We start from the raw sequence: 12,799 nt of genomic DNA, 5'->3' as shown, positions 1-12,799 counted from the left end.
TCAAATCACTTCTGGTTTCAAATAAACAGAGTAATATCACATTGAAATTCTATTGTCAAGAAGCTTGATAATAGAATTCCTAAATGACCGTTAAAAGTTATTATCACTGTTAGTTATAATCACGGGACTTAAAACAATATTAAATCCAGTAACAGTTATCTACCATTTTGTACTTGCAGTACAACAGAACGATACAATTGGTTTAATATACCATCAGGTGTAAACCATAGCAGTGTCGAAACTTATTCCTTTGAGTTTTGTAGTTGCGTATCTTCTACTTCTTATTTTTCATAATAATAATTAAAACCTAGATAAAACAATCTACTTAAGTTTATTAATATTAACATTTTATATGATCTTTGGACATGAATTATTAGTATCCGGAGGAGGATTTCTTTTACTTTAGCATTCCCAATAGTATATTTTTCTGCAAAAAGTTTGTTGCATGCATGCATTAAACGCAGCTTATGAAGGGTGGTCGTTCAAGCCTATAATTAAAATCCAGTTATAAATGATCATATTCAATTTAGTATTTTAAAACATGTGAAGAAATTTAACAAGAGTAAATGTACTATTATAAAGTTTATTTCTGAAGGATAATTTTTAATATGACAGCTATTTCACAAACAGTTGCTCAGAATAGCTGGAAACATATCTTCACTTTTAGCATTTCCTAGAGAGAGAGAGAGAGAGAGAGAGAGAGAGAGAGAGATTTATTCTTTACTTGCTTCGTTCTGCATCTACTCCGTATTTTCTCATTCTTCACCACCACCATCACCACCTCCTTGTTTGCTTCCCTTTCCTCCTTTTCCTCCTCCTCCTTCTCCTTTACCTCTCCATCTTCTTCCTCCTCCTTTTGGTTTTGGTATACTACAATTCTGGAAGAATATTCAACAAAATGAGATGCTATTTTGTTATTGATACTTATAATATTTTGAAAAGACTGATCTTATGTGCATGCTATCGGTAGGATTAATCACAAACTCTGCAAATCAGTTTTTCTCTGGAATGCAGAATTTTTAATTCATCACTCACTCACTAAAAAGTCATGCTATGCAAGAAACTTGGGATTTCGTGTTGTGTCACATTCAGTCTCTCATATAATGTGAGTTGTGCTCGACAAAATAAATAAATATCTTTTTTTTTCAAAAAATAAATAAATAAATAAATAAAAATAAAGTTTTTGATTGCACTCAATCTTATTCTTATTAAATATGTGCCCCAAAGCAGAATTAACTTTAGACCCATGCTCTAGATATCCAAGAATGCAAGTTCCATCTTTTACACTATCTTACTAATAACTGTCAGACACTTTAGCAATTTACAGTTGATACCAGCAGGCGAACCCTAATATCGGGTATGTTCACAGTTGGCTTTTGATCACCTCCTGCACCCTTTGAGGGAGATTTTCCATCAATGTGCGGCAGACATCAGGTGGAATTTGTCTCCATTCCTCCATCAAACCAGCACTGAGTTCAGCGACTGATCGAGAATGTGCTGCTCTGGACCTCAATCGCCACTCCAATTCGTACCATCAGTTGAGGTCAGGAGTCTGCAAAGGCCAAGACAGTCGTTTAACACCCATCTATTCATGTCAATCCATAATAGCTGCAGCTTTGTGGCATGAGGCATTGTCGTCTTGACACGGGTCCGTTCAATAGAAACTCCACAGTGTTGACAGCACCTGATTATCCAGAATATCAAAGTACTGAGCTTCATAGAACCATGGACAACGACCACTGGTCCCACACCAAACCAGCTGAATGCACCCCACACCATTACTTCACCACCAACAAACTTTCCTGTGGGTACAACACACTGTGGTAACAAGCGTTCACCAGGCTGCCTCCACACCCCTGCCATCAAACTGGAAACAGGTGAACCTTGATTCATCGTTCCAGAGTGACGTTTTCCACTGGTCAATTGTCCAGTTCCCATTTCACATGATCTTTGCACGTGGCCAGACGAGCCACTTTGTTCTTTGTTGTGATGTTTGGCTTCTGTGACGCTGCTCTTCCGTGGAAACTCAATGAATGGAGTTCTTTTCGTATAGTATCAGTTTTCACCACGGTGTTACTGGCGCTCTGGAACTCATCACGGAGTCTGTGCCAATTGGCACAATTGGTCACAGACTCCGTGATGAGTTCCAGACGCATTTTTACACCCTCCTGTCCCTGTCAGTCATTTTCGGCGGCCACCCTGGGTGTTTTCCTGCACTACTGATGCCAGAACGTCTCCATTTATTGATCACATCGATAACCGTTGATTTTGGATACCGAAGTTGAGCGGCAATGGCGCGTAAGGACATGCCACCAATGTGACAGCCCACGATGACATCTCTCTCTCGAAGCCACTGAGTTCACGTCGTGTTGCCATACCACCACTATTCAACTTAACAACGATTAAAAAAAAAACAATGAAATACTGCTTCCTACAATGTGTATACTGGTTTTCATGTTATTAACAAACCTGAAATGTTCCATAACTTCAAATACTAGAGGTGTCCGGACAATTATTGGTAGATAGTGTATATCAGAAATGACACCAACATGGGAACACTGACTAACTAATCCTAAAACTTTTTTTTTAGAATAAATGTTACTCTCATTCCAGCACTGTCTCTATTTCATATTAGCACCAAACCCTGAACATATTTTATAACAAAAGATTAAGCTGCAAAATTCTTTGAAACAAAACTTGCGGAAAATTATCAGAAATTGTAATAATAAATATTCGGTTTTAGTACAACAGAAAATAACTGCCCTTCCGGCATATATCAAAGCAGAGAAAGTAGAAAGGATTGGACAGTACTAATTCATTAAATGCGACAATAAGTATGTTACAATTTCTTATATGTATGTGGATGTTGTTTACATACTTATCAATGCGGATGTGTTCAACAGTACTGAGACAATTCACTCTTTGGTAATCTATGTTCATAATTTCAAAATGCATATAAGGACAATTTTAAAAACTCGTTCTGCTAAGCTCTGTAATAACACTGTGTTTTTCTCTCAAATTCATTTGGAAATGTGTGTTATCGCAAGTGCCCCATTAACAACAATACGTGGTGCAAATACAAAATATTGCATCTGAGTTTGCTGTTGTGTCAAGACACCATAGCAAACTCAATTTAGCACCATAGCATCTGAGTTTGCTGAGTTTGCTTGGTATCAAGACAAGATCCTTCTGATTCTAGGCTTACTTTTAACAACTGTTCAGGCTTTAATATTATATTTTTTATATTGTTATATTCATATTTAGTTATATTTTTAATTGTTAATTATTCATAAATTGACCCCTAAACTGATTATATACGCAAACTTAATTGAAGAGTTAAAGAAGTAAACATTTAAATATTATAATGTAGAATATTACTAGAAAAATGTATAATTGTAATAACAGAAATAAGTAGTTAATATACTTTTAATTCTATATCACATTAGAATGATTTGGGTTTATTAAAATAAATAAATACGTATGTGCATTTGTCGCATTATTCCAATACGGCAAATAGAATTTTAAATATAATTAGACAATTAGAAATACGCAAAATATAATTCAAACTATTTAGAAATACACGATGAATATAATTCAAACTATTTAGAAATACACGATGAATATAATTCAAACTATTTAGAAATATACGACAAATACAATTACAAATACACTTTAAGACAATATATACATATAAGCAGTTAGAAAAAACAAAAAAAAAACATACATTTAAATAAGAGTAAGTGTGCCAAAGGAATGCTCGGCCGAAATGGCTAGATTTTTATAACCTGAGTCTTAACTCAGGAAATATCGTACAGGAATATGAAGAATGTACAATAATCCCATTGCACAAGAGTGGTATAAAAACTGATGTGTCTAACTATAGACCTATCAATATCTTTGAAGAAATTGTAACGATTTTAGAGAATCGCATACAGAAATGGGTGAACAAACAAAATATACCATGCAAGGAACACTGTTTACTAAAGGGAGATCAATTTGCTGATATTTTACAATATGTTACGGCTGAGTTAGATACCACATGAAAGGCTTCTGCATAAGCTAGAGATTATGGGGGTGGAACAGTGCCGGCGTTAGGGTCTTTGTCGCCCGCATGCAATTTCTATCTAAGCGCCCCCTGTAACGATCCGGGCGTGTGTGTGTGGTTCTTTTACGATAATAAAAATGTAACTTATTTGAAATTTTTTAAATAAATTTTGACACAACAGCCACATGTTGGTTCGCTAAATGTAACGAACCGGGGGTGTTGACTAGGCAAGATAATCGTTAAAAATCCGAATATTCAAAAATTCTCAAAAGTTAAAGCAAATTTTGATAAAGCCACTTCACTTTAATCGTTGAATATAATGATACAGGGATTATAGCCTTCTCACCGACCCGAATCGCTAACAAAATTAAAATGAATTTTAATTAAAGTTAAAATTTATTTGAACTAAAGTGTAAAAAAATTCTTGCATTTTAGAAATGATTAAATTCTTAGTAATTTGTAAAAAAAATTTAATAATTTTTATAAATGGAACTATCGTTTAGGAAAATAAAAGAAACTCAAGATAGATTTTGAAACTCAAAATTTTTTAATTAAAATTTTAAGTTTCTTGATTTCGTATTCACAAAATTAGAAATAATATTCTTAACGTCTAATTCCGCACATATATCATTTTCAATAGCTATTAACGCCAAACTAACAAGCCTTTTTTGTGACATACTTGTTCTTAAGTATGTTATAATCAATTTTAACTTGGAAAAGAAACGTTCACCGCTCGCTACAGTCAGGTCCGGTCATCTCGGAGGTGCAGGGGGTGCAATGTACCCGGGCCCTACGATCGAGTGGGCACAGTCGGTACATATTTGCGGAAACGTATTATATTTCGAATGTTTTTTTTTTTTTTTTTTTTTTTGTTTTGTTTTCCTGTGCCAAAATCATTTGCAGGTAAGAGGTTTTACAATACTTTTATTTCGAATCCTTTAATTTTTACCTTTGAAAAATATTTCATGGCCCCCAAAAGGTTTCTTGCACCCAACTCCTTTATAGAGAAGGCCGGTCCTGGCTACAGTAACAATAATAGTTCATAGTATTCTTCAAGCAATTGAAAAGTTAGGGAAAGATATTAAATTATCCTTCCGAAAAATATTCCGGAAAGCACATAACTTATCGTATAGTTCTATTGCATTTACGTCTTTATTGTCGCCGTCCTTCAAGAGAATCTCTAAATCGTCACAATTTTTTGTAAAATCTTCGTTATTAATTTGTAGTAATCTATACAAGAAATTAAAAGTATCATAATATGTTTTTAGTTGTTCAAAACGTTCTATTAACGAACACATTGCAACGTCCAGAAGTGTATAAAACACATTCACTCTAAATTTATCTTCTGGCGATTGTCTCGTTTCGTCATGATGCTCGTAGTCAAATTGTCGTGTCTTCTTTTGTCGTCGAACTTCCGTACCAGTTTTAAATTCTTGTTCTCCATTCACCTCTTCACTCAGTTCTTTTGCCGTTTTTAGAACTTTTTTAAAATTTGTATCTGATCAATACTCTTGTAAGAATATTTTCAAGTTTTCGATAGCTTCTAAAACAAGTGTAATGTTCATATTTTTGTCTTGAAGCATTTTACTAACAGGGTTTATTCTGTTAAGTAAATCATGCCAAATTATAAGAGAGCAAATAAATTTGTAGTCGTTTATTTTAGCACATAATGTTTGTGCTTCATGATGTGTTTCTTTATTAAAATTTTCATTATTTAAAATTTCAAAAAGTGCATCGTAAATTTCTCCTAACTGATATCGTAGAGGGCGGATTGCATTAATTTTACTTTCCCATCGCGTTTTTGATGGCTGTTTCAATGTTAAATTTTTTATGAACTTTAAAAGAATTATATACAATTTTTTTAAATTTTTATTCGGTGTATCCGGCCTTGTTTATTTTAATATTGATCATTCTAAGAATTTTTTGTTTTTATGATAAAAATTTTGTTTCTTAAAAACGAACTTATGAACCGTGCCCCTGCGGCGCACCCCCTTCGTAGCGGCGCCTGCATGCACCGGATGCTCTGAATGTCCGCTTCCGCAGGCCCTGGGGTGGAATATAAACTGTTGGTTTTGATAAGTGGGCGGCATACAAATAAATATCAGAAAGTGGTATATGGGACATGTGAATCTGCAGATTTAAGGTGAATCTCATTTGTGTCAGTGGTGAAGCTCAGTTGTCTGCTGATGCAAATATAGGGAGTTTCAGAGATAGTACTGGTATATAGCATTTATAGGGTTATTTGAATAGGTTGGAAGTGTTCAAAAACGAAAATGGCTATCCATTCAATGTTAGTAAGTGTTAAGTTAAACACTTGAGCGTGATATGATATCCAACAACTGCTGGATATCACATCACATGATGGATAGAAATTTGAAGTTAAAATCTCACATAAAAGGAAGAAAATTGAGATTTTTAAACTAACATTGACATGTAAGGATATGGAAGTCATTTTGCCTCTTCATAAGGCCTTGATAAGACCGCACCTATACTACTGCGAGCAAACTTGGTCTCCTGGTTTCCACAGGGATAAAGAAACTGTGGAAATGCTGAAAGAAAAGTTACAAAGATGATATTGGGATTTTGGAATGTAGATTTCGAGGATAGATTAACGGTAGTATGTCGAATGCAGACACTGGTAGACAGAAGAATGAGGGGTGATATGATAGAGGTCTATAAGCGTTTGACAGGGAGTTATGGGATATCAGTCCATAAAGTTTTCATTATACAGAAGGGAAGGAAGAGGACAAAGAGGCATCCGTCGAAATTATGTTTGTGTGCAGTTAAGAAAGGGATAAGAGAAAGGAATTTTTATCTTATTGAGGAGTCAGTAAGTGGAACAATTTGTCTGTTGAAGTAGTGTCAGTGCATGTAGTGTAAATGAGTTTAAAACAATGTATGTAAACTAGTGTGGGTGACATATGGCTTCCCTTAATGAGTACTTAACTACCTAGAGGTCTATTAGCAATAATAGTTTGATAATTAAGATAATAATGTAGGTAAAATGAATGATAAAGAGATGTATACTTACTTTATTTGCTTCACACATCATTTTCATCCACTGAAAATGTACAAATAATATATTAATTTATATTTATATGTGTTTATGCGTATATATTAATGGGAATGTACTACAATGGAATATCACTAGATTTCGTTGACACCTAAATTTAACACACACACACACACACATACACACACACACACACACACACACACACACACACACACACACACACACACACACACACACACACACACACACACACACACACACACACACACACACACACACACACACACACACCTAAGAGGACGCGTAGGACTATAGTCCAACAACAGAAGCGAGAGCTGTCGTTGGCAGGCTGTCAAGAAGAGTCAGGTCATGTTGAAGGGGAGAAAGAAATAAGGTGATGTATGAATTGGTCACCAACACGCGAAATCACGTACTTTATACGAAAAATTTTCTAACTGTTATACAAGCAAAATAGTTGCCACTTTAAATACTACAATGATCATAAAAGAGAGGTTAATTTTCCGACATGTAATAATAAACACTCATCCCGCAATACGGATTGATTATCCTATTATCGGAATGGATTCTCCTTCTTTTGAGATGCGCAGAAGTGTCGAAGGGTCTCGTATCTGTGGACGTACTATACTCATTTGACCCTGGCTTGATCTTGAATGATGACCTTTTGTATCATCCTTCTGATAATATAATTGGCTTATTTTAAAACATTTTGCCTTCAACATTTGCACTTCTTGAATGGTGTGCTTCCACCATCAAATTTCTATCCGTAATAATTATTTATCCAAGAGCTGATTTTAATGATAGACTCTTTTTTTTTTCGTGCCAGTGATGAAGGCTACTGTCTTGGTATTCTATGATAACACATCAAATTTCTTATGTTTTCTCTATGGGATATTGATTATACATACATTGTTAAGTTTATCGCAGAGCAATTTCTTTTTGCCATATGTAATAGTGTGTACAACGTGAAATACACATATCGGTACATTTACTCTAATTCATCCGCAATACGTATTTATCACTAAGTGGCTGGTTTGTGTGCGTGCGCGAACCACATGCTGGACAGGAGTAAGAGCCAAAGACCAAACTCAGCACCTAAGTGATCAGTTGCCAAAATCATTAAACGAAGAAATAAATTCTTCATCTTAAAAGCAAAATATAAATGTTTATTACAGGTGCAGTCAGTAAATCATAAGTCTTTTCAGACTTCACATCAGCAGTACAAGATATCTAGATTTCTCACTGAAGTTCTATTAACATTCATTTTGCTAGTCTTCGTAAGTCATCCTACTACTGCTTTCTGAACAATTCTAGAAGAGATAATACCCAATGATTCTATATTTGTTCATCCAAACACTCTCCTCTGCATACCTATATATCACGCTAAAATGAGACATAACCTGCAGTTATTTATAGCACAGGACGCAGGCATAGAGTAGTGGGTACGGCATAAAACCTGCCTTCCTCCCGACCTACGCTCTACCAGTTCTTGTGAGAATCTCTTCACCGAGTGATTTAGATCTCCATCTCTTCTGCAACACTATGAGGTTACACGTACGTGTCTCGCTTGAACAAGAACAGTTATTGCATATATCCTAAATACAAAAAAGATATAACTAGCATCAATCAACTAGAAATTACTGAGTCGACGAAAATCTCATGTACATCTTAACAAGGAAGCCTTACACCTGACTGTTGCTGAAAATAAATCCCCCAAGAGAACAAAATGCACGCGTAAATCAACGAAGAGTGAATTGGATCTTCCCCTTTCACCCTTTGTTATAATATTAAAAATAAATAAAATTTATATTTATTTATGATTCATTGCATATATTTTCACATTTATTTTATAAACACTGTCCGACCACAGATCCGAGACCGGCGACTGGAAATGTGCCAAGAAGAGTCATTTCATGTTGAAGGGGAGAAAGGAATAAGGCGATGTATGAATTCGTTAATAACATGCGAAATCACGTGCTGTATACATAAAAGTTTCCAACTGTTGTACAAGCAAAATAGTTACTACTTTAAAAACTAGAATTCTCATAAAAGAAAAGCTAATTTTCCGACGTCTAAATAATAAACACTCATCCCACGCAACGCATTGATCACAGTATTATTGGAGTAGATTCGCCTTCTTCTGACATGCGCAGAAGTGTCAAGGGGTCGCGCATCCGTGGTCGGACAGTATGTGTGTGTGTGTATATGTATATATATATACATACATACATATATATATATATATATATTTATATATAGATATGATTAGCTCTAGCTTTTTTGCCCTTAAAATATACTATATGGTAATACGGAAGACATATAGGAGACAGGTTTTTCTTATCTCATATTTCATATATATATTATAGAAAAATAATTTTCCTACTTACTTCATTACACATATCTGCATTGCTTGATGTCATCTGAAATAACACAGAATATTAATTATAAAATAGAGTATGAAATTTAAATATCGTAAATTAAATTAAAGTATCTTGGATGTTACGAAAACGTAACATCCAAGAACTTGCTGCTTCTATTGAGCAGGCTGGCCATAAGTACCGTTTTGAACGGGACACTACCGTTATTTTCATATTTCCTGGCCGTCCCGTCGTTTTATTAAAAATGTAAATTTTGCTCCGTTTTTAATAAAAACTATAAATATACTTTAATATTGGTCAATCATAACTTATTATTCGTAACCTATAATCGTACATCAATATCATGGATACCAGTAAAATGGGGTCGCATTGTTCGATATCAAATATCGATATCTGCAGTGATTGATTCAGAGAATATTAAAAAATGCACGTCGGCAACACTTGCGCGTCTCAGTCTCGGTGTCTGTTTTGCTGTAGAGTTAGTTTTTGTTTTTTCTGTATGCTAACCGTTGACTTTGTTATTCAATGCCGGTGGTTTAAATTTCATATTTTTTAAAGTTTTAAGTCTATCCTTGGAATGTCAAAAAAGTGAAACTACAGTTTTAATGACAGTCTCCAGAAAGCATTCAAAATTAAACTGGACAAGCAGTGTAGCAACGGAACCAACGTGGTATACCAACATTGTATTGTTCATTTTTCCGTTGCTCATTCATGGAGGCAGAAGCGAAATCAACCAACATGTACGTAGCCAGAAACTTAACGATACTGAAAAGACTCTGGCTTTAGTTAAAAACATCAGTTCGTTTGATGGCGGTAGTGAAAAAGATAAAATTGCAGCAAGTGAAGCTCTTGTTACTTATCATACTGTACGTCACGGCCAAAGTTTGCGCGAAAATGACTGCTTGTAGACATTTACAAATAAAATTTATGATCCAAAATTTTCATCAGCACGAAACAAATCAGAAGCAAATAATTACCAATGTTTTATCACCACACATATTGGGCGAAGTAATAAAAGATTGGAATAAAACAAAAAGTATTAAAATACATCAAACATTTTCCAATGGTTGTGCGGTACTTTTTGCCAAATTGTGGTGTTCAAGACAAAATTATAGACTTTATTTCCTTACCTGAAATACAGTCCCCCTTTACGTATACCTGAATTTTGTATGGGTTCTGTCATTGAAGAATAATGGTAAGCTCAATATGTTTATGTAATATTTTTTTTTATCGTCTTACTTTTTCATGAATACAAAATATTACGTAACCCTCTCCCATTTTTGCCATCCCAATCTCCCGTTTTTGTCTCAAGGAAATATGGTCAACCTACTAACGAGTAAAGTTAGTATCACAATGTATCTGAAGATAAAAAATATTAATAATGAAATCAAGAAATCACAATTGATAAAAACCTATTTATCACAGAACCCGGTAGACCTAATACGATATGTAGGACACAATTTTAAAACAATAGACAAGTAAAATCTTTTAAAAGTAGAGAAATAGCTTACCATACTTGTTTGGAAATTTTAGGGCATTGAAGAAACTAAACGTAAGCAGGATTTGAGAAGCAACAAACCTGATAAGTGATAAAATGCAATGCATTTATTTACCTCTTTCATTTTATCGTTAAAGCAGGATTTTTGAGTATCCGTGCAGTTACGGCTTAGACGTTCACATCTTTCTCCTCCTAGAAACAAAACGAATATCACTAAATGCATTTTGTATACCGTAATAAGTAATTAGTCATCTAATTATTTCTCATTTTAAGAAATAATTAAATAAATAAGAAATCGGTAGACCTAATACGATACCTAACATTGTATATAAAATTGATACAATTATCAAGTTTATATACATTTTACAGTGGTCTATTACCAAATAAAATATTACCCCGATTTTTTCCTGCTACGATCAGGATCAGAAACAGCAACAAGAGCGGACACAGTATGCTCACACTGATCTTCATCTTGAAAGGTGTCGCTAGTAATGCCAACGATGCTTATATTCCCTTCTTCGAAGAGGGTTTATGCAATACTTTCTTCATAACTCGTGATCCACCTGCCGTTCGCGTGTTTTAGTGTATTGAGAACTGCATCAAAAAATTCCCTTTGGAAATACAAAGAGGAAATGTAATGAAACTCTTCTCTTTGTAAGAAATACAAAGGAATTTATTTTCATAGGATGCAGTCTGCTGATTCAATATTTAATTATAACCATATTTGAATTAATCGCGTGATTTTCAGTAGCGTACCAGGAACGAAAGAGAAAAGTTTTTTTTTTTTTTATCCTTGACTATTCATATGCGAAAAGTAAGGAAGTAGCTTGTGAAACAGTTTCTATTTAAATTTATTCTATTCTGCAACCCGAGTTCCAATCGTTATTCTCAAATTTCGATAATTCGTAAAGGAGAAAACCGAAGTGAAGAATAAAATGACAGATGTGCGAAAACGTGCTTGTTAAGATATGCAACCCATGTGCACAATGGCGTGTCCTCGCCAATGAAAGAACGAAAAAGAAGGTTAATAACTCCAATAGGAACTTAGCCATCACCTCACATCTCGCATGAATATTAATTACAGAAAGCATTCTCTCATCTTGATGTATCCTATAAAATTGCTGTAAACCTATAACATCGTTTGCTAATCAAAAAAAAATAAGTGTTTAAATTATTATAAACGATTATTATATTAACAGAACTTTTAAATGATTTTAAAGTGAGATGTAGAAACAATCAATAGATATATATCGATTGTGATCAATATTTATCTGTTTCAACATTGATGAGGACTGTAGTTTAATTTAATAAACACGCCACATCATTTTATGCTGATGACTTTTAATTTTTAAGTACGTATTGGACTGATAGCACTAATTAGCCATTCTATTTCATTTGTTGGCAAGAGCGCAAACTAATTTTAGTTTTAAATACTAATTTGCTGCTTTCTCAGGAATAATGTATTAACGCTGAAGATCTGGGTTTTAAAAATTGCTTTTAAAAATACCAATATTTGCACAGGAAGTAATTTTTTTAATCAATTCCTGCCAAGAAAAAAAATGAAACCATACAGCACATTTTAGTTCGTATGGGTGAAGTAAAGGTTGTTAGTACGATTTAGAGCTCAAATACCGAAGTTTTAAGCCGCTTGACTTAAAGTTTTAAAAGCTATGAATGATCATAGTTATGATCATAAGCCGTATTCATAAATCAATGTTCAACCCTAATTAATAATTATTATTTGTAATGAAAATAAAGTTATTTTGGAGTTAACAAACGTTTAAAAAGTTAATGAAACAAAGCTTCAAAATTTATTAATTTTATGGATATTTTGTCTATATGTC

The 12,799-nt window shown here is 34.0% G+C and overlaps 1 long non-coding RNA gene across 1 annotated transcript; it reads right to left on the bottom strand.

Moving 5' to 3' along the window:
* Positions 1–739: 739 nt before the first annotated feature.
* On the bottom strand, positions 740–11,405 carry LOC150106567 (uncharacterized). The gene is made up of 5 exons (XR_016548346.1): positions 11,351–11,405; positions 11,071–11,147; positions 9,467–9,499; positions 7,077–7,106; positions 740–878 (listed from the first exon to the last, which is right to left on the bottom strand). It is a non-coding gene; the product is annotated as an uncharacterized LOC150106567 (long non-coding RNA).
* Positions 11,406–12,799: the final 1,394 nt, after the last annotated feature.

This window comes from Typopeltis vanoorti, chromosome 5, assembly GCF_054136105.1.
Source record: "Typopeltis vanoorti isolate ZY-2024b chromosome 5, IOZ_Tvanoo_1.0, whole genome shotgun sequence".
Lineage (NCBI taxonomy): Eukaryota > Metazoa > Arthropoda > Arachnida > Uropygi > Thelyphonidae > Typopeltis > Typopeltis vanoorti.
Note: the sequence above shows the minus strand (reverse complement) of the source record. Positions and strands in the feature narration are given on the sequence as shown.